The following is a 20,044-nucleotide window of genomic DNA, read 5'->3' as shown; positions in this document are numbered from 1 at the left end:
TCAGGAAGTGAAATGAGGAAGTTACGCACCTTCAGGCTTTCAAAGTGTTCATTGGATTTCATTGGATTTCAGGCTCCTGTATGTGGATAGGCTCCCAAACAGTCTCACACATGCGGTATCCCCATACTCGGTAGAAGTAGCAGAATGTATTTTGAGGTGTAATTCCACTTATATCCATGGCTTGTGTGAGCAATATATCATTTAAGTGAATGTTTTTGTCATTTTCTAAAAATTTGTGGAAAAAAAATAAATCTTCCATGGGCTCAATATGCCTCTCAGCAGATAGCTTAGGGTGTCTACTTTCTGAAAAGGGTTCATTTGGGGGTGTTTGTACTGTCCTGGTATTTTAGCACCTCAAGAAATGCTATAGGCAGTGAGAAAGTAAAAGCTGTGTAAATTCCATTATCTATACCATAGTTTATAGATGCTATAACTTTCAAACAAAACAATAAATATACACTTATTGGGATTTTTTTTACCAAAGACATGTTGCAGAATACAGTTTGGCTTAAATTTGAGTTTTTTGGATATTTTTTATGAAAGAAATGAGAAAATATTGGGTTATTTTTTTCAAGATTTTCGGTCTTTTTTTTTATTAATAACGCAAAAAATAAAAAGCGCACAGATGATCAAATGCCACCAAAGTAAAGCTCTATTTGTGTGAAAGAAAGGACAAAAATTTAATTTCTGTACAGCATTGCGGGACCGCGCAATTACCAATTGCAGCGCCGAATAGCAAAATAAGGCCTGGTAGGGGAAGAACGGGGGGTAAATCCTTAGGATGGCAAGTGGTTATACATAGCAATTGTCAAACTAATGCAGATCTGTATAGCAAAAAAATGGAGTAAATTGCAGTATCTATACCATAGTTTGTAGACGCTATAACTTACACAAAGCAATCAATATACACTTATTGGGATTTTTTTACCAAAAACATGTAGCAGAATACATTATGGCCTAAATTTATGACTAACTTTGAGTTTACTATATATTTTTTATAGCCAAAGTAAAAAATATTGTTTTTTTTTCACAATTTTGGTCTTTTGTTTATAGCGCAAAAAATAAAAAGTGCACAGGTGATCAAATACCACTGAAAGAAAGCTGTATTTGTGTGAAAAAAAGGGTACAGCATTGCATGACCGCGCAGTTACCAGCTGAAATAGAGCAGCACAGATTAGCAAAAAAAGGCCTAGTCAGGAAGGGGAGTAAATCCTTAGAAGGGCAAGGGGTTAAACATAGTTTAGACTGATGTGAACTTCAAAAACGCATCAACCATGAAAGCTAAACTTCCCCCATTTCACAATAATAATGTATATATACACCAATCCCCAGGAGTCAGGCAATGACACCGTGTGATGGATGGGCCCAGCCACAGCTCCGGCCAGGCTGACTGATGCGTTTCACACTTCCCATAGGAGACTTGGTCACAGAAGTTCAGTGACCAAGCCCCTCATGGGTGGGACGGAACACGTCAGTAGGCATGGCTGGAGCGGCAGCTGAGGCCAACCATCACACAGAGTTTTTGCCTGACTTCTGGGGATTGGTTTGAGTGGTGTTCACCCCCTCACACACGGCCAAGTCTCTGGAGTAACTTTGGACACTGCTCCCTTCTCTCTTTTCTGCCAGCAGGATGAATATAATTCATAGCTTTGAGCAACGGCAGGAGCTCTTAAACCGTTATAAATAATGCATATATATATATATATATATATAGTAAAAAAACATCAGTCTAAAACTGTATAAAATTAAGAACAAATTGAGCCAAAACTGTTATAGAATGTCCATTTAATTCATCCAAGTTAATAAATGGCTTCATTCATTAATCACATGCGTTCTATTCTGTGGCCAAACTACTTCTGGTACAGATGAAGCCTATTTTCCTCTGGAAAGCAATTTTAATGTCTTTGTTTCTCATGCTGTATATTATGGGATTCATCATGGGAGTTAATACTGCAAGTAACATGGTCAAAAAAGAGTCCACCTCAGATGAGTAGACAGCTGGTGGACGAAGGTACATGAACAAAAGTGGCAAGAAATATACACTGACAACTGTAAAGTGAGAGGCGCAGGTAGAAAAGGTTTTCTTCCGGCCTCCTTTGGAACTGATCCTGAGGATTGTTAAAATAATATTAGTGTAAGATATAAGAATTACAGAAGCGCTTGACAAAATGACAAAGACACCACTGAAACTAACTAACAAATAGAAAGATATGTCGGCAGAAGCCAAACTGAACAGCAGAGTATCATCACAATAGTAATGGTAGATTATGTTGGGACCACAGAAAGATAACTTTAAGGCAAGAATGGTGACTGCTAGTGGAGCAGCAAAGCCTCCACACCAGGCTGCCATTGACAGTATTATGCAAAGTTGTCTTGTCATGATGGTTTGGTAGTGTAAGGGTGAGCATATAGCTACGTAACGATCGTAGGCCATTACGGCCAGGAGATAACACTCTGTTGCTCCCAAAGACAGAATAACATACATCTGTGTAAAGCAGGCGGTGAAGGAAATGGTATCCAGGTTCATCAGGAACTTGGCAAACATCTTTGGGACGGCTACTGAAGAGTAAGTCATGTCTCTAAAGGACAAATTGCTGACAAAGAAATACATTGGGGTATGGAGATGCCGGTCAAAGATGACCAAGAAGAAGATAATGCCATTGCCAGAGAGGATGAAGAGGTAGATACAAAAAAAAACACAAGAAAGTAAATTGTTGTAATTCTGGAGGCTCGGGAATCCGAAAAGGATGAATTCTGTCACATGGGTAATAGTTGCATTGGAAGAAACAGATTTCAAAGAATCTTCATTGGCCTAGATCATATAAATAAATACAATTAATTAATTATATTATTTTATTGCTCAAATAGCCTCAGCGCTATAACCAGTAACAAACCAGTAACAAACACGTTTTGAGCCAAAGCATCCTCCTTCATTAGGGCTTCAACATTGGTTGCCAGAGTTACAGTATGGACAGTGCTAAATCCTCCTGGATGGATATCTTAATCTAAAATATAGATGTGTGGGCTCAGGGGCTGGGTACCAGCAGATGCAGCAGGCGCCTCTTAGTGAAAACTAGCAAATGATACAAAATATCTAATTCAGGGATCAATAAATGGCGGACCGTAGTCTGGACCCAGACCAAGTGACAGTCCTTTCTGGGCCACTTAGCAGCTGGGTGTCTTCTCCTGGGTCCCCCGAATGGCCACTGATTTAATCCTAACAGTAAGGCAGGGGGTGGGAGGTGCTGCAGATCTGCACAGAGAGGGAGAGTCTTTTCAAACTAACAAGCGGTAATCACCTGATTGGTAACATAATGAGTTGTGTAGCTCCTGTCCTCCATCCAGATCTGCAGCACCTCTCGCCCCCGGCCCTGCTGTGAGGATGATAGGTGGGAGACCCAGGAGAGGACATCCCAACCAGATAACTGCCTCTGCCCTGCTGAAGGTAGAACTGTGAGGCTGGAGAGGCTTGCATTGAAAGGGGCACTGTAATATAAATGGGCACTCTGATGTGAGAGGCTCTGTGTTATAAAGGGGTGTTGTGTTATAAAGGGGTGCTGTGTTATAAAGGGGTGTTGTGTTATAAAGGGGTGCTGTGTTATAAAGGGGTGCTGTGTTATAAAGGGGTGCTGTGTTATAAAGGGGTGTTGTGTTATAAAGGGGTGCTGTGTTATAAAGGGGTGCTGTGTTATAAAGGGGTGCTGTGTTATAAAGGGTACGGCAAAGTAATGAGGCACTGTGATGTGAAGGAGAATACAATGTAAAAGGTAAACTGTGATATGAAGGGGCACAGTGATATGTAGGGGACTCCAATGTAAAGGGGATCTGTGATGTGGATGGGAGCTGAGGACTGTGTAGTACTACTGTAAAGGAGGTGAGGCTGTGATATGAAGGGGGTATGTGATGTAAAAGTAATGGGAGATTGTGGTCACTGATGTAAAGAAGGGACTGTGATGTTACCGAGGGTTGTGATGTAAAGGGGGCTATGAGGGGAAGGATAGGTTAACCACTAACCTACAGGGCACTTATACCCCCTTCCTGCCCAGGCCAATTTCCAGCTTTCAACGCTGTCACACTTTGAATGACAATTGCGCGGTCATGCAACACTGTACCCATATGACATTTTTATCATTTTTTTGTGACAGATAGAGCTTTATTTTGGTGGTATTTAATCACCTCTGGGTTATTTTTTCTTAAACAAACCAAAAACCACTGAAAATTTTGAAAAAAAAAACATTTTTTCTTAGTTTTTGTTATAAAATTTTGTAAATAAGTTATTTTTCTCCTTCACTGATGTGCGCTAATGAGGCTGTAGTGATGGGCACTGAAAGGCTGCACTGATGGAAACTGATAGGCTGCACTGAAGGGCACTGATGAGGAGACACTGTTAGGTGACACTGATGGGCATTGACAGGCATCACTGATGGGCACTGAAAGGCAGCACTCATATATGATAGGCGGCACTGACTGGCACTGTTAGGTGGCACTGACTGGCACTGTTAGGCGGCACTGATGCACACTGATAGGTGCCGACTGGCAGTACTGATAGGTGGCATTGACTGGCATTGATAGGTGGCACTGACTGTCACTGATGGGTGACACTGAAAGGCAGCTCAGATGGGCACTGATATGTGGCATTGATGTGCACTGGTAGGCACTGAAATGTGGCACTGATGTGGCACTGGCAGGTGGCATGGATGAGCACTGACAGCTGGCACTGATGGACACTGACAGGTGGCACTGCTGGGGCTACACAGATTATCAGGGCACAATGATCATCAGTGCTCTGATGATCAGTGTACATGTCCCCTCTGAGGAATGCCGATTACCGGCTCTCCTCTCCTCTCGAGCTGTCAGTGTGAGGAGAGAAATGCCGATAACCGGCGTTTCCCTGTGTACATGTAATCAGCTGTGATTGGACACAGCTGATCACATGACCGAGCCGACATCTTCGACTCTTTCCATTGATCGGTGATCCGCTGTGCCCGAGGAACACAGCGCACCACCTATCGCCGCGCTGCGCACTCTCGGAGCCGCGCATGCGCGGTTAGAAATCAAGGACGTCATATGACACCCTCCCAGAATGAGAGAACCGCCTTGCATCCGTCATTGGACTATATGGAAGGCGGAGGTGGTTAAAGACACTGAGCTGTGATGTACAGGGGGAAGTGGGATGTACAGGGGGACTGTGATGTACAGGGGGAGCTGTGATGTACAGGGGGACTGTGATGTGTTATAGCGCAAACATGAGACCTCTGCCAGAAGAAAATGTTACTGACTGGTCCTACGTGAATTTTAATTCAAGACACTTGATCTGATTGCTCAAACAATAGCCTTTCCAGCATTAGTATATGCAGCACTACCCCCTTAGGAGTCGCTAGAGATTTGGGTCTCCCTGTAGTCCTGCACAGCCAGGCAACACGCAGTTTTCCACAGACTTGCATTCAGAGTCAGTAAACAGTCCTTGAGCTTGGCTTTTTATGTTTTATTGAGGGGTGTTGAACGTGGATGGGGTAAGGGGTGTACGGGATGCCCAGTGGAACTACAAGTGAGGACAAACTCCTTAGCAACTATGTACAAGTCTTTACACAGTAGAACTTCTGCTTGGTGAGCACTCTAGCCTCTCCCGGTGTACCTCCGCAGACCCCAGATAATCCTCTTCTTATACAGATGCCTGAGGGAATCCCTGGGCAAGGGAATCCAGTGCCTGCCACTTTAAATGAAACAGTCCCAGGTAAGGAGCTAATTGGGTTTCCCACCAGAGTGCTCTTTTTCCCTTGTTTGGCCTAGGAGGTGTAGGACTACTCCCTCAGTCGTGTGTTCAGATTTAGGTAGGTGGCTGCCTTCGGGCCTTCTACTGGGCTAGCTCCTTTTCTGGCTCTACAGGTGGTCCTTGCTCTGGGGGATGATGATGCTGAGAGATCCTCCTTTCCAGCACCCTGCCTGTAGGTAGGCCCTTTCTCACTGGGCCCCCTCCCAGGGTCCTGCATCTCAGCCACTTTTAAGGGCTTTCCTGACCCCATGCCAAGCCACCTGCTTGAGGATTGGTCAGGATCCCCTGAGAGTTCAGACCAACTTATCCTCACTCCCAGCCACTGCTTCTAGAATCTTTTTACTATTGACCAGTAGGGGACCGCCTGCAGTACATATATGTTTTGCCTCAAAACAAAGTGTTTTTAACACTACTACAAATCGCTCACTAATACACGGATTAGGCTTAATAAGTATTAAAGCAAAACATGATTTATTGAATAAGTTCTGTTAGTATAATAACATAAGAATTGTCAGAATTGCAAATCATATTTAGATGATATTATAGCAAGAATAAAGCATCAATACATCACCGGATATTGTAGCATCACCCACTGCCCAGTGACTGGGGGACTCCAACAGTTAGCAAAGGTGAATCCGGGAAATCACTGCAAGGCACGTCTGCCGCATCTTCAATGAGTCCCAAATTCCCCTAGAATCCCCCGTCTTTTATATACATAGTTTAGAATGTCTTTATCTACTGCCATGCGCAGTATCTCCTGGTTATATAACGTCATGTATGATTCTGCGGAGTAGGTAGAGTCAACGCGTGATCGGCTGTGCCATCATGCGTAGTTACCTATTTTGATGGAATGCACATCTGGTGAATATCAACCACATCTCTGGTTTCAACTGGTTTTAACTGGTTTAATGTACACTTCCAACATGTTATTTTGAACTCCATTTACCCATCTAATGGTTATAATCGTTAGCATTATGACAGTTGAGTGTCAATCACTTCTCATCCATACATCCTATACACTCATGTCACATATGTATCACAATCGGTCCTTGATTGAAACTCAAATGACATAAGTTGCCATAACCACCGTTGGTTTTTTGCAAATAATTTGTAAGCTATATAACAATTCCATAATGTCAATAATGCTATAAATATCATAATAACCAGCAGAGGGTGCACTAGAAAATTCAAAACCTTAGTAGCCGAGGGAGAATAACCCAGAAATACATCCCACCAATGATGGGAGGTAGCGTCAGCTATGCTAGATCCTAGTTTTATCAGTCTTCCACTTGATATGGTCGTAGTCACCACATGTTGTGCAATTGTAGTGTTCAAATATTCAATATGTTGTTGAACTTCGATTGACTTATCCATTAATTGTTTCAAAATTGTTAAATTAAATTCCCAATTGGGAATTTAACAAGGAATCACTTTTCCAGTATTCCTGAACCGACTCATCCTTATCTCCTTGTAATATAAAAGTTTAATTATGCCACATTAAAGAATAATATATTACTGATACAACCTGAAAAGGGAACTTTCATTCCTCTGACTGCAGGAATGTCAGTTACCATACACACAGTTTGTGGCGTTATTTCTACCATCATTTCATAAGACATAGGTAGAATGGTTCATTTACATACATTTACAGTGTTCCGCAACAAATATGGCTCATATACAAAAGACTGCAACTTACATATTTTTCCCTCAAGAGTATTATCACAAAATGAGAGATCATGAGTTTTGTTATTGTCTACATGGGTGCCATAAAACTCTGGACTCCAATAATGCTGAGCACCAGGTGCACCAATAATCAAAGGCATTACAACAAATTTACACATTGTAGTGGTTTTAGTAACATTATACATTAATATTGTTCCAAGACAAGTAGTGTCATTGCAGATCATTTTCTGAGCTTCTAAATGTACCCACATGTTTACTGGGATACTTTTGTTAAATGCGGTCCTCCACACTAATTCATTTCCCGTCATTAACATAGCCTGCATATTCATTTTCTGTTGTTGCTCATATATGGTCTGCAATGTACATACCGTCCAATTAATAAACTTTGTAATGTTAGTATCAAAATCTGTTAAAAAATTATTTGAAGCATTTACTAAATGGAGCATCACATCATCTATTCCGGCAGCTATACTAGCTGGACGGAATATAGTAGGCATCCATTTAGCTTGCATAGTTAGAGCGTCATTAATCTTACTACCAGCATTAGACATTCTATTTGCTAGTGTCTCAATATCAAACCCATTTAAGGTTCCTGTTAGGGAGCCATAACCCCCAAGCAATGTATCATACCATGCCCTCTTTTTTTCGATTCATACAACTTATTACAGTATTTAGGAATGTTATTTGCGCATGTATCACAGTTTTCTGTGCATGTTGACCCACTTTTTCACATGTAGAAGGCAATTTTTTAATATGTCCGGGGTCGATATGAGTAGTGTTTGAATTTACAAAGATTAAGTACTGACCCCACCATGATCTTCCTTGGATTTAACTGGCGTTGGTACAAGTCATAATGATTGTCTCATTAATAGCAAACTGAAAAACAGTACTTGGTTTAGTCTTAACAGTACAGTTTCTTGTTACGGACCTTCTATTTGCAGCTGACAAATAAATGAAGCTTGCTTCCTGTTGGCAACAGCAAAGGCTAACTTCAGAAATTACATTTATCACACCTTCATTTCCATGAACCGCATATGTTGGTTTGTAACCCTCTATTGGCGCTCCTGTCCATACAGTACCATTGAAGGTTATATTTAGAATGAGGCAGGGCTGATTAGCTGGGCATATAAAATCATCTTGAGTTCTATTCGTACGCATGCTTTTCCAACCCCAGCTCATTCTGGCATTGCCGGTATCTGTTACTTTAATTCCCGGCGTCCACGCTCCGACCTCTAATTCAACCAACCACACGATACCAAGGATTCCAAGACTGAAGATAAGTATATTGTTGCTCTGTGAAAGACAATACAGTATGAATCATTCCTGCAAGTAACATTTTTCTTGTGGGACATATTCCCACTTTTCTCTGCCTGGTTTCATGATCAGTAGGGTGCGGTCCTTTCCTACAGCTATTACTTCTGCAGGTTCCGGGGGACCAGATGCCCCCTGTACCCAAATTTTAGCCCCCACATTAACTGTGTTAGCCAAAGCCTTGGTCTCCTCTAACCGTTAACTTTGTGGAAGCTTCGCCTTCTTTGATGTTAGCGATATACAAAGGAATCAAAAGCAATTGAGCCACCCGGTCCTGGGCTGGCAAGATCATGGACTTCATACCAATAATATATTCATTTATAGGAACTATCAGTACAGGGAATTTTTGTGGAGGTATATTCCTAATTTTTAAGGTCACTTCAGTTTGTACACCTTCAGTCACCTCCCCCCCCCAACCCTGATATTTTTACACTGGGGGTGCTTTAAATTTATTTGGATTTCCATAAATTAGAGTAGCCTCTGCCCCCGTGTCTACTAATGCTAGCACTGTTTATATATTACCCCCTTCCCAATGGATACTCACCTGCACATATGGCCTATCATCTTTTTTAATCCATATGGGGGCTTGGCTGGCTACTCATGCCAAATTATCCTCTTGTGATCCTAACAGATCTTTGGGAGGAGCTGAGGCTGTCTGAATTTTTTAAAGCTACCATGGTTGCTATTTCTTCCCAGGGATAGATTTTCTGAAACTGATCCCAATCAGGGAAATCTCCTATACCCCTTTTCCCCTTCTCCTGTTCCCTTTCTTGTTTCTTGTCTACATCCTTATGTTCTTTTAATCTTACTTCTGCACTCTTCTTATCAACCTTCCTTCCTGACAGCACTTTTTGCTTCTATAATTTCCACAATACTTGTGTATCTTTCCCATCAATGTGTTCTTTAGGAACTCCAGCTTTAAGTAAAGCCTGGAACATATCTTTCCAGGACAGGTGATTATCCACATTCCCCTTCTGTCAAAGGGGAGGTGAGTTATTGCTCTCTCTCTTATCTCTGGAGGAGGATGATTTAACCCATTATCCCATATCCTGAAATTCAGCTATCTTATCCACTATCTCTTCCCATCTACTGTTATTTAATGATATTAACGTCATGATTACATATTTATACATGATTACAGGTTTATACATTCCTAATTATCCTTTTTCGGGCAGCTAAGGTCATGGAAGTATCCAGATATCTATCTGTTTCATCCATAACCATTGCTACCTTCATAGCTTCCTCCTTACACCTCCTGTTTCTATGTTCTTTCTTCTAGTAACTGGTTCAGGGTCCGGGCAACCGGGTCCTCCCGGACAGTCATCCCAAGCATCATCTGATGAGGAATCCCATACATCAGCATCCCATTTACCCGGATCCCAATTAACTGTGGCTGCTGCTATTGCCTGCTGCACTTTTCCACGGTTCACCCTTCCTCTTCGTTTCCTATACTTATTTTGGGCCACTTTTACTGCTGCTATCTCAGCTATATTTTGATAATGTTCTAATTTATCTTTCAACAATTTTTGCCCACATTGCAGAAGAACAATTTTACCTTCTTGTTCTACAGTTGTGACCAAAATTATTCAACCCCCACTGAAATTGAGTGTTTTGGCCAGTTTGACATTGCTTTTGATCATTCAGTCATCTTGCTTACATTTACATTAAAGAGGCACTTGTAGGTCAGACAAATATAACATAACAGTTATAATGAAATAACCACAAATGTCTTTTCTGTGCTCACAGCATTATCAGTTTTATTCAACCCCCAAGTGACATTCAATCTTAGTACTTAGTACAGCATCCTTTTACAGTTATAACAGCTTTTAAACGTGAAGCATAGCTTGACACAAGTGTCTTGCAGCGATCTACGGGTATCTTCGCCCATTCTTCATGGGCAAAGGCCTCCAGTTCAGTCACATTCTTAGGCTTGCGCACTGCAACTGCTTTCTTTAAGTCCCACCAGAGGTTCTCAATCGGATTTAAGTCTGGTGACTGCGATGGCCACTCCAAAATGTTCCAGCCTTTCCTCTGCAACCATGCTCTAGTGGACTTGGAGGTATGCTTGGGATCATTGTCCTGTTGAAAGGTCCAACGTCTCCCAAGCCTCAGGTGTGTGACGGACTGCATCACGTTTCCATCCAATATCTCCTGGTACTGAAGAGAATTCATGGTACCTTGCACACGCTGAAGCTTCCCTGTACCTGCAGAAGCAAAACAGCCCCAAAGCATGATTGACCCTCCACCATGCTTCACAGTAGGCAAGGTGTTCTTTTCATCATAGGCCTTGTTCTTCCTCCTCCAAACATAGCGTTGATCCATGGGCCCAAACAGTTCTAATTTTGTTTCATCAGTCCACAGAACACTATCCCACAACTTTTGTGGTTTGTCCACATGGCTTTTGGCATACTGCAGTCGACTCTTCTTATTCTTTGGAGACAGCAAGGGGGTACGCCTGGGAGTTCTGGCACGGAGGCCTTCATTACGCAGTGTGCGTCTTATTGTCTGGGCTGAAACTTCTGTACCCACATCTGACAAATCTTTTCTCAGTTCCTCAGCAGTCACACGGGGACTTCTCTCCACTCTACGCTTCAGGTAGCGCACAGCAGTCGAAGTCAGCATCTTCTTTCTGCCACGACCAGGTAGCGTTTCAACAGTGCCCTTTGCCTTGAATTTGCGAATGATGCTTCCTAAGGTGTCTCTTGGTATGTTTAACATCTTTGCAATCTTCTTATAGCCATTGCCCTTCCTGTGAAGAGAAATCACCTCTTCTCTTGTCTTCCTGGACCATTCTCTTGCCTTCACCATGTTTGTAACCACACCAGTAAATGTCTAGAAGGAGCTGAGTATCACAGTCATTTTAAAGCTGCCTAATTGGTGCTTATTATGCTTGATTGCTGCTCGGTGACATCCACAGGTGTTTTCAATACCTGATGGAAAGCACCTGTATGAACCTCTGTTCTTCAGAGTGGTAGTCTTTAAGGGGTTTAATAATTGTGGCAATGAAGAAACCACATAAGAACCATTTACTACTGTATTACATAAACAATTGATGTCATTTTAGTTGCATTTGGGTAGTTACAACGTCCTTGTAGGATTTGATTCTGAATACAATTCCAAATGTACACTATAGTCCCTAAACCCCTTTACAGCATTGGGGGTTGAATAATTTTGGTCACAACTGTATGGTCTTCTGCTCTAGCTGATGGTAATCCTTCATTACCTGATGTAATTTCTTATGAATCTTCCTGTATGCAGTTAGCAAAATCCAACTGCGTCTGCCTAAAGCTACTACATCACCTGCCTTGGCAGGGATCCCCTCGAGTACATTTACAACATCAAGAGGTTCAATACCTTTAAACCTACTATCCCATGATTCTGCCAACCCTGCACCGGACAATTCCTGTGCTAAAATATCATATGGAGCCTCGGTCCAGCCGGGAATCTCCACCTTATCAATCTTACCCTTTGCTTTTCGCTTAAACATATCTGGTTCTTTTCTAAAATGCCAGGTAGCTAAATCTCCGAAATTTGTTGGCAAAATGCCAAATGTCAATATTTTGCACAGAGGCCCCCTGGTACCTATTATTATTATTATTATACAGTATTTATAAAGCGCCAATAGTTCGCTCAGCGCTGTACATTACAAAGGGGGACAGAACATGTGACAGAACAATACCAATACAATGCAAAACATGAGGGGATCGAGGGCCCTGCTCTTTCGAGCTTACAATCTAGGAGGGAGGGGGTGGTGGCACAGGAGGAGATAGCTGTGGGGGAAGAGTGGTAGGAAGAGTGGAGGAGGTCGGCAAGTTAGCAGGGGGTGGGATAGGCTTCCCTGAAGAGATGGGTTTTCAGGGTGCGCCTAAAGGAGAGGAGAGTAGGTGATAATCTGATGGGTTGGGGCAGGGAGTTCCAGAGGATGGGTGACACCCTGGAGAAGTCCTGGAGGCGGGCATGGGAGGAGGAGACCAGGGAACTAGAGAGAAGGAGGCCTTGTGAGGAGCGGAGTGTGCGTGCTGGGTGGTACTTGGATATTAGGTCAGTGATGTAGTTCGGGGCAGTATGGTGGACGGCTTTGTACGTCAGCGTTAGGATTTTGAATTTGATCCGTTGCGCAATCGGAAGCCAGTGGAGGGATTGGCAGAGGGGGGTGGCGGAGACAGAGCGGTTGGAAAGGTGAATGAGTCTGGCAGCCGTATTCAAGATGGACTGAAGCGGGGATAGCCAGCGGCGAGGCAGGCCAGTGAGGAGGGAGTTGCAGTAGTCGAGTCGTGATATGATGAGGGAGTGGATGAGCTGTTTAGTGGTTTCTGGGGTTAGGAACGTGCGGATTTTGGCGATGTTGCGGAGGTGGAGTCTGCACGAGTTTGTTAAAGATTGGACTTGGGGCTGGAAGGATAGGTTGGAGTCCAGAATGACACCCAGTACTCTGGCCTGCAGGGCGGGTTTGATGGTAGCGTTGTTGGATGTGACGGAGAAATCAATGGGGGGTGGTGTCCAGGCTGGGGGGAAGACAAGAAACTCGGTTTTGGAGAGGTTCAATTTAAGGAAGTGGAGCGACATCCAGTCTGATATGTCGCTCAGTAGGTGTGTGATTCGGGCTGAGACCAAGGGGGTGAGGTGGGGGGTAGAGAGATAGATTTGTGTGTCGTCAGCATAGAGGTGGTAGTTGAAGCCGTGAGAGTGTATGAGTTGGCCAAGGGAGGAGGTATAGATGGAGAAGAGAAGGGGCCCGAGGACAGAGCCTTTAGGAACCCCAACAGAGAGGGGGAGTGAGGGGGAGGTGGTAGCATTATAGGTAACGCTGAAGGAGCGTTGTGACAGGTAGGATGAGAGCCAGGAGAGAGCAGAATCTCTGAGGCCGAGGGAGTGTAGTTTTTTGAGGAGGAGGGGGTGGTCGACTGTGTCGAAGGCCGCAGAGAGGTCAAGGAGTAGGAGCACTGAATAGTGGCCATTAGCTTTGGCGGTTAGCAGGTCGTTGGAGAGTTTGAGTAAGGCAGTTTCGGTGGAGTGTAGGGGACGGAAGCCGGACTGTAGGGGATCGAGGAGGTTGTTGTCGTTGAGGTGAGAGCATAGGCGGGTGTAGACTAGGCGCTCAAGGAGTTTAGATGTAAATGGGAGCAGGGAGATGGGTCTGAGGTTGTTCGGGTCATTGGGGTCCAGGGAGGGCTTTTTAAGTATGGGGGTGATGTGTGCATGTTTCAGAGGGGAGGGGAAAGTGCCTGAGGAGAAGGAGAGATTGAAGATGTGGGTGAGGGAGCGTAGGATGGAGGAGGAGGAAGGTCGTAGGAGTTGTGAGGGGATAGGGTCGAGGGGGCAGGTGGTGAGGCGGGCATCAGAGAGGATCTTGGAGACTTCCTCGATGGTAGTAAGGTCAACGGTGCGGAGTGTGGGGGGAGCTTCAGTATGAGGAATGTAGGGTGGGGGGGAAGAGGAGGTCAAAGCAGTGGTGGGGCTGTGGGAGAGGGGTGATGAGGGGGTAGCTGAGTGAGGGTGAAAGGGGTTGGAGAGAGTTTGAGCAGCGACGAAGTCCCTGCGGGTTATGTCGAGGGGGAGGGGGGATAAGGGGGTAGCTGTGTGAGAGGGGACGGGTTGAGAGGGCGTGTGAGTTGCGGTAATGTCCTTGCGAATTGTGTCAATCTTGTTTTTGAAGTGATTGGCAATCTCAAGGGCGGTGAGTGAGGTGCTGGGTGGAGGTGGGGGTGGAGAGAGTAGAGAATTGAAGGCAGAGAAGAGTCGGCGAGGATTGGAGGAGAGGGCCTTGATGAGGGTCAAGAAGTAGGCCTGTTTGGCAGCATGGAGGGAGGAGGTGTAGGTGCGGAAGGCAGATTTGTGGCGGGTGAAGGCTTGTTGGGATTTGGTTTTGCGCCATAGTCGCTCCAGGGCACGACTTTGTCGTTTGAGGGTTTTGGTGTGATCAGTCTGCCAGGGCTGGAGCGGTCGGGGTCTGATGTTGCGTGTGGTTAAAGGCGCTAGTGAGTCAAGGGCTGTTGAGAGCGCATTGTTGTAGGCGGTCAAAGCCAAGTCGGGGCAGGACAGGGGGAGGATGCGGTCGTGGAGTTGGTCAGCTGCAGAGTGGAGGGAGGCAGGGTTAAGGTTGCGGAGGTTACGGCTGGTAGTAGTGTGACATTTGGAGGGGTAGGCGTTGGAGGACGAGGAGATAGAGAAGGTGATCAGGTTGTGGTCAGAGAGAGGGAAGGGGGTGTTAGTGAGGTTGTGGGGGGCGCAGCAGTTGGAGAAGACAAGGTCCAGGATATTTCCGTCAGAGTGGGTGGTGGATTGTATGCACTGTGCAAGTGCAAAGGAGGAGGTTAGGTGGAGGAGACGGGCTGTGTCTGGGTTGTCGAGGTTGACAGGGATGTTGAAATACCCAAGGATTTGGGACTCATTGAAGGGGTCAACGTGCAAAAATCAATTTTTCAAAATAAACTTCCTATTAGGAGATATTTCTACTTGGTATCCTGCCGACTACGCCAATTTAAGTTTTGCAAGTGTTTTTAACACTACTACAAATCGCTCACTAATACACGGATTAGACTTAATAAATATTAAAGCAAAACATGATTTATTGAATAAGTTCTGTTAGTATAATAACATAAGAATTGTCAGAATTGCAAATCATATTTAGATCATATTATAGCAAGAATAAAGCATCAATACATCACCGGATATTGTAGCATCACCCACTGCCCAGTGACTGGGGGACTCCAACAGTCAGCAAAGGGGAATCCGGGAAATCATCGCAAGGCACGTCTGCCGCATCTTCAATGAGTCCCAAATTCCCCTAGAATCCCCCGTCTTTTATATACATAGTTTGGAATGTCTTTATCTACTGCCATGCGCAGTATCTCCTGGTTATATAACGTCATGTATGATTCTGCGGAGTAGGTAGAGTCAACGCGTGATCGGCTGTGCCATCACGCGTAGTTACCTATTTTGATGGAATGCACATCTGGTGAATATCAGCCACATCTCTGGTTTCAACTGGTTTTAACTGGTTTAATGTACACTTCCAACATGTTATTTTGAACTCCAGTTACCCATCTAATGGTTATAATCATTAGCATTATGACAGTTGAGTGTCAATCACTTCTCATCCATACATCCTATACACTCATGTCACATACAGTATGTATCACAATATACTGCTACAAGGGGCCCCTGTGCGGCAGGATCATGTATATAAACGTGATCCTGCATTTCGGGGTAGTGGACGGACACCCTGCCCTACCCGCAGCCCCGATCGCGGGTGTCAATCACTGGGTCCCGGCCAGTGATTACCTGCCGGAGCCCGCGATTGCTGGCAAACACTGACAGAGAGGAAGGCTACATTGTTTTCAACATTGTTTTGAGCACACTGTTCCGGGATCGCTGAGCACAGCCTTCCGGAACAGTGTGTAATAGAGAAGTACACATCCCCCACCCCCTAGTAAAACACTCCCCTCACACAGTTAACCCTTTCATTGCCTCCCAATGTTAATCCCTTCCTCCCCAGTGCCATTAGTACAGTGTCAGTGGGGTTTTTTTTGCACTGATCACTGTATTGGTGTCACTAGGGATGTCAGTGACCCCAAGTCAGTCCCCCCAGTGTCAGAATGTCCACCGCAGTCCCGCCATAAGTCACTGATCGCTGCCATAAATCGCTGATTGCTGCCATAAGTCGCTAATCGCCACTATTATTAGTATACAAAAAAAAATCCAGTATCTTTACCGCCATTTGTAAACACTATAACTTTCACGTATACCAATTAATTTCCACGTATTGGGATTTTTTTTAGCATGTCGCAGAATACATTTTGGACAAAATTTATGCTGAAATTTGATTTTTACATTTTTTTTACTGGACATGTTTTATAGCAAAAAGTCCAAAATATTGTTTTTTTCTCAAAATTTTTTTTTTATAGCGCAAAAAATAAAAAACGCACAGGCGATCAAATACCACCTAAAGAAAGCCCAATTCATGGGGAAAAAAGGATGTAAAGTTCATTTGGGTGCAGTGTTGCATGACCGCACAATTGTCAGTTAAAGTGATGCAGCGCCATAACACAATACAATCACATACGTGATTCGAGCTCCCGTGGTTTTCACGCCCCTCCCAGATAGCGTCAAATTGCCCGTCAGTATACCAGTAATTACATTTAACCCCTTGACTTCCAAGAAGATGCTCATACACAATAAACCTCCATTGCTAGTATAGCGTCTGAAGGGATCAATATCTTTGATCAGATCAGCACTATACCAGCGTTCACATTAGTATAATGTCCCCAAAAACGCAGCGTTAGTGGGATCAGCCCCAACACCTGCGTTTAGCCCCTACGCTTACCCCCCCCCCATCTCCCCCAGCAAGTGCAGTGTCAGTAGGTCACTGTCACTTGAAACATTGCACACAAAACTGCAGTGTTCGCAGAATCAGGCCTGATCTCTGTTAGCACTTTCCGGTAAATTTTGATGACTCTCTTATGCAGCAGAGTGCCAGTACTAGTGCCGCGCTACCTTTTGGTGAACTGGCGAGCACCAGCAGCCTAGTACATCCTGGTCTTTCACATACCTCTTAGATTGTAAACTCCAAGGAGCAGGGCCCTCCTTACCCTCTTGTATTGAACTGTATTGTTGCTGTATTGTCTCTCGTTATATTGTAAAGCTCTGAGCAAACTGTTGGCGCTATATAAATCCTGTATAATAATAATAATACCAGCACTGCAGTATCACTTGGTGACGTGGCGAGTCCCATAAGTGCAGTACAAGCACAAGTATTGTCCCGCAACCACCAAGTATTCGCACACAGGCCCATAGAGCCCCTAGTATCCTTCCAGATGTGCTTGCAAATCCCGATTGGCAGCCCACAAATTCTGCAGAACCCATGCTTCCCCCATTCACTGCCCAACCTGGAATTCAGGTGGAAATAGCAAATTTAACTAACCCCCTTGATTTTTTTAGAGCTGTTTTTCTCGGAAGATCTGTATGCATTGATTGTGGATCAAAGCAATTTATATGCACAACAATTTACCGCCACCAACCCAATTTCAAACCTTGCCAGACCATTTGCATGGAAACTCATTAAAATTTTTTTGGACCTAACCCTCAACATGGGCATTACTAAAAAAATGAATTGCGGTTGTATTGGTCCACAGACCCGATTCATCATATGCCCGTGTTCTCTGCTGCCATGGCCAGGCATAGATATTAGAGTATAATGTGATTTATGCATTTCAATGACAACATACTCTGTCATCCTTGGGGTGACCTTGAATTCACACAAAATTGGGCCCCTTGTAAATCACCTTAACTGAAAAATTTGCAGATGTCTATACTCCCCAGCAAAACATCTGTGTTGATGAGTCCCTCCACTCCAACTATTTGCTGAGAGGCATGTTGAATCAATAGAAGAATGTATTTTTTTACAAGTTTTTGGAAAATGACAAACAAAACCTTTTTTTTTTTTTTACACAAAAAATTGTCAGTTAAATGATTTATTACTCACATGCCATGGGTTTATGTGCAATTATTCCCCAAAATACATTCTGCTGCTTCTCCCGAGTATGGGTTAACACATATGAGAGCCGTTTTGGCAGTTTTGTCAAGTACAGGACCCCAAAATCCAATAAGCAGCTTCAGGCTTGCAAAGGGCTTTATTTCCTCATTATACTTCCTGGCTACCTATCACAGTTTCGGGGGCCCTGAAATGCCAGGATAGCACCAGCCCCCCCCAAATGACCACTCTTTGGAAAGTAGACACCCCAAGGAATTGGACCAGAAGATGGTTGAGTATTTTGCAGATCTCGTTTGTTGCCACAAGTTTTTGAAATAGGAAGAAAAAAAAAAACAAAAACATATTTTTTCTTTTCTTTTTTTTATATTTCAAAACCTTGTGAGAAAAAATTAGATCTGCAAAATACCATCAGGGGCGGAGTGACAACTTATGGGGTCCCCGGGCAATAAGGGATCATGGGGCCCCTGTGCCCTTGCCCACACTCAAAGCACACCAAAAAAACCCTATAAAAAGGTACCAGGGGAATTTCATGGGGCCCCCTACTGACCCTCGGGAAGTGCCCGAGAGCTCAAATGGTCAGTCCACCCCTGCTCACCATGCCTCTTTTTAAATTCCTTAGGGTGTCTACTTTCCAGAAAGGACCCATTTGGGGGGGGGGGGGGGTGTTGGTGCTATCCTGGCAATTCAGGGCCTCCAAAACTGTGATAGGTAGTGAGGAAGTGAAATGAGGAAGTTACTTACCTTCATTGGTCATTGGATTTCAGGCTCCTGTATGTGGATAGGCTCCCAAAACATCTCACACATGTGGTATCCCCATACTCGGTAGAAGTAGCAGAATGTATTTTGGGGTGTAAATTGCAGCATCTATACCATAGTTTGTAGACGCTATAACTTTCACACAAAGCAATCAATGTACACTTATTGGGATTTTTTTACCAAAAACATGGAGCAGAATACATTTTGGCCTAAATTTATAACTAACTTTGAGTTTACTATATATTTTTTTTAGCCGAAAGTAAAAAATATTGTTTTTCTTCAAAATTTTTGGCCTATTTTTGTTTATAGCGTGAAAAATAAAAAGCGCACAGGTGATCAAATACCACCAAAAGAAAGCTCTACTTTTGTGAAAAAAAGGACGTACATTTCGTTTGGGTGCAGCATTGCATGACCGTGCAATTGTCAATTGAATTAGTGCAGCGCCGAGTAGCAAAAAGAGGCCTGGTCATTAACCATTTCAATACCGGGCACTTTTACCCCCTTCCTGCCCAGGCCATTTTTCAGGTTTCAGCGCTCTCACACTTTGAATGACAATTGCGCGGTCATACAACACTGTACCCAAATTAAAATTTTATCATTTTCTTCACACAACTAGAGCTTTCTTTTGGTGGTATTTATTCACCACTGGGGTTTTTATTTTTTGCTAAATTTACAAAAAAAGACCGAAAATTTTGAAAAAAATAAACGTTTTTCTTTGTTTCTGTTATAAAAGTTTGCAAATAAATAATTGTTCTTCATAAATTTAAGCCGAGATGTATTCTACTACATGTCTTTGGTGAAAATAACCCAAATTAGGATGTATTATTTAGTTTGTAGGAAAGTTATAGAGTTCACAGACTATGGTATAGATCTGAATATTGATCAATCCTGAAGTACTGACGGCCAATCTAATTTCTTGAGGTCCAAGAATGTTAGAACAGTACAGATATCCCCCAAATGTCAGGACAGTACAGATATCCCCCAATTGTCAGAACAGTACAGATATCCCCCCAAATGTCAGAACAGTA

General features: G+C 43.7%; 1 pseudogene; it reads right to left on the bottom strand.

Annotated features, from left to right (window-relative positions):
- Positions 1 to 6,221: 6,221 nt before the first annotated feature.
- LOC149438445 (uncharacterized) lies at positions 6,222 to 12,254 on the bottom strand (annotated as a pseudogene).
- Positions 12,255 to 20,044: the final 7,790 nt, after the last annotated feature.

The sequence above is a fragment of the Staurois parvus genome, unplaced genomic scaffold (assembly GCF_062004578.1).
Source record: "Staurois parvus isolate SC_StPar_1 unplaced genomic scaffold, SC_StPar_1.0 ptg001192l, whole genome shotgun sequence".
NCBI lineage: Eukaryota > Metazoa > Chordata > Amphibia > Anura > Ranidae > Staurois > Staurois parvus.
Note: the sequence above shows the minus strand (reverse complement) of the source record. Positions and strands in the feature narration are given on the sequence as shown.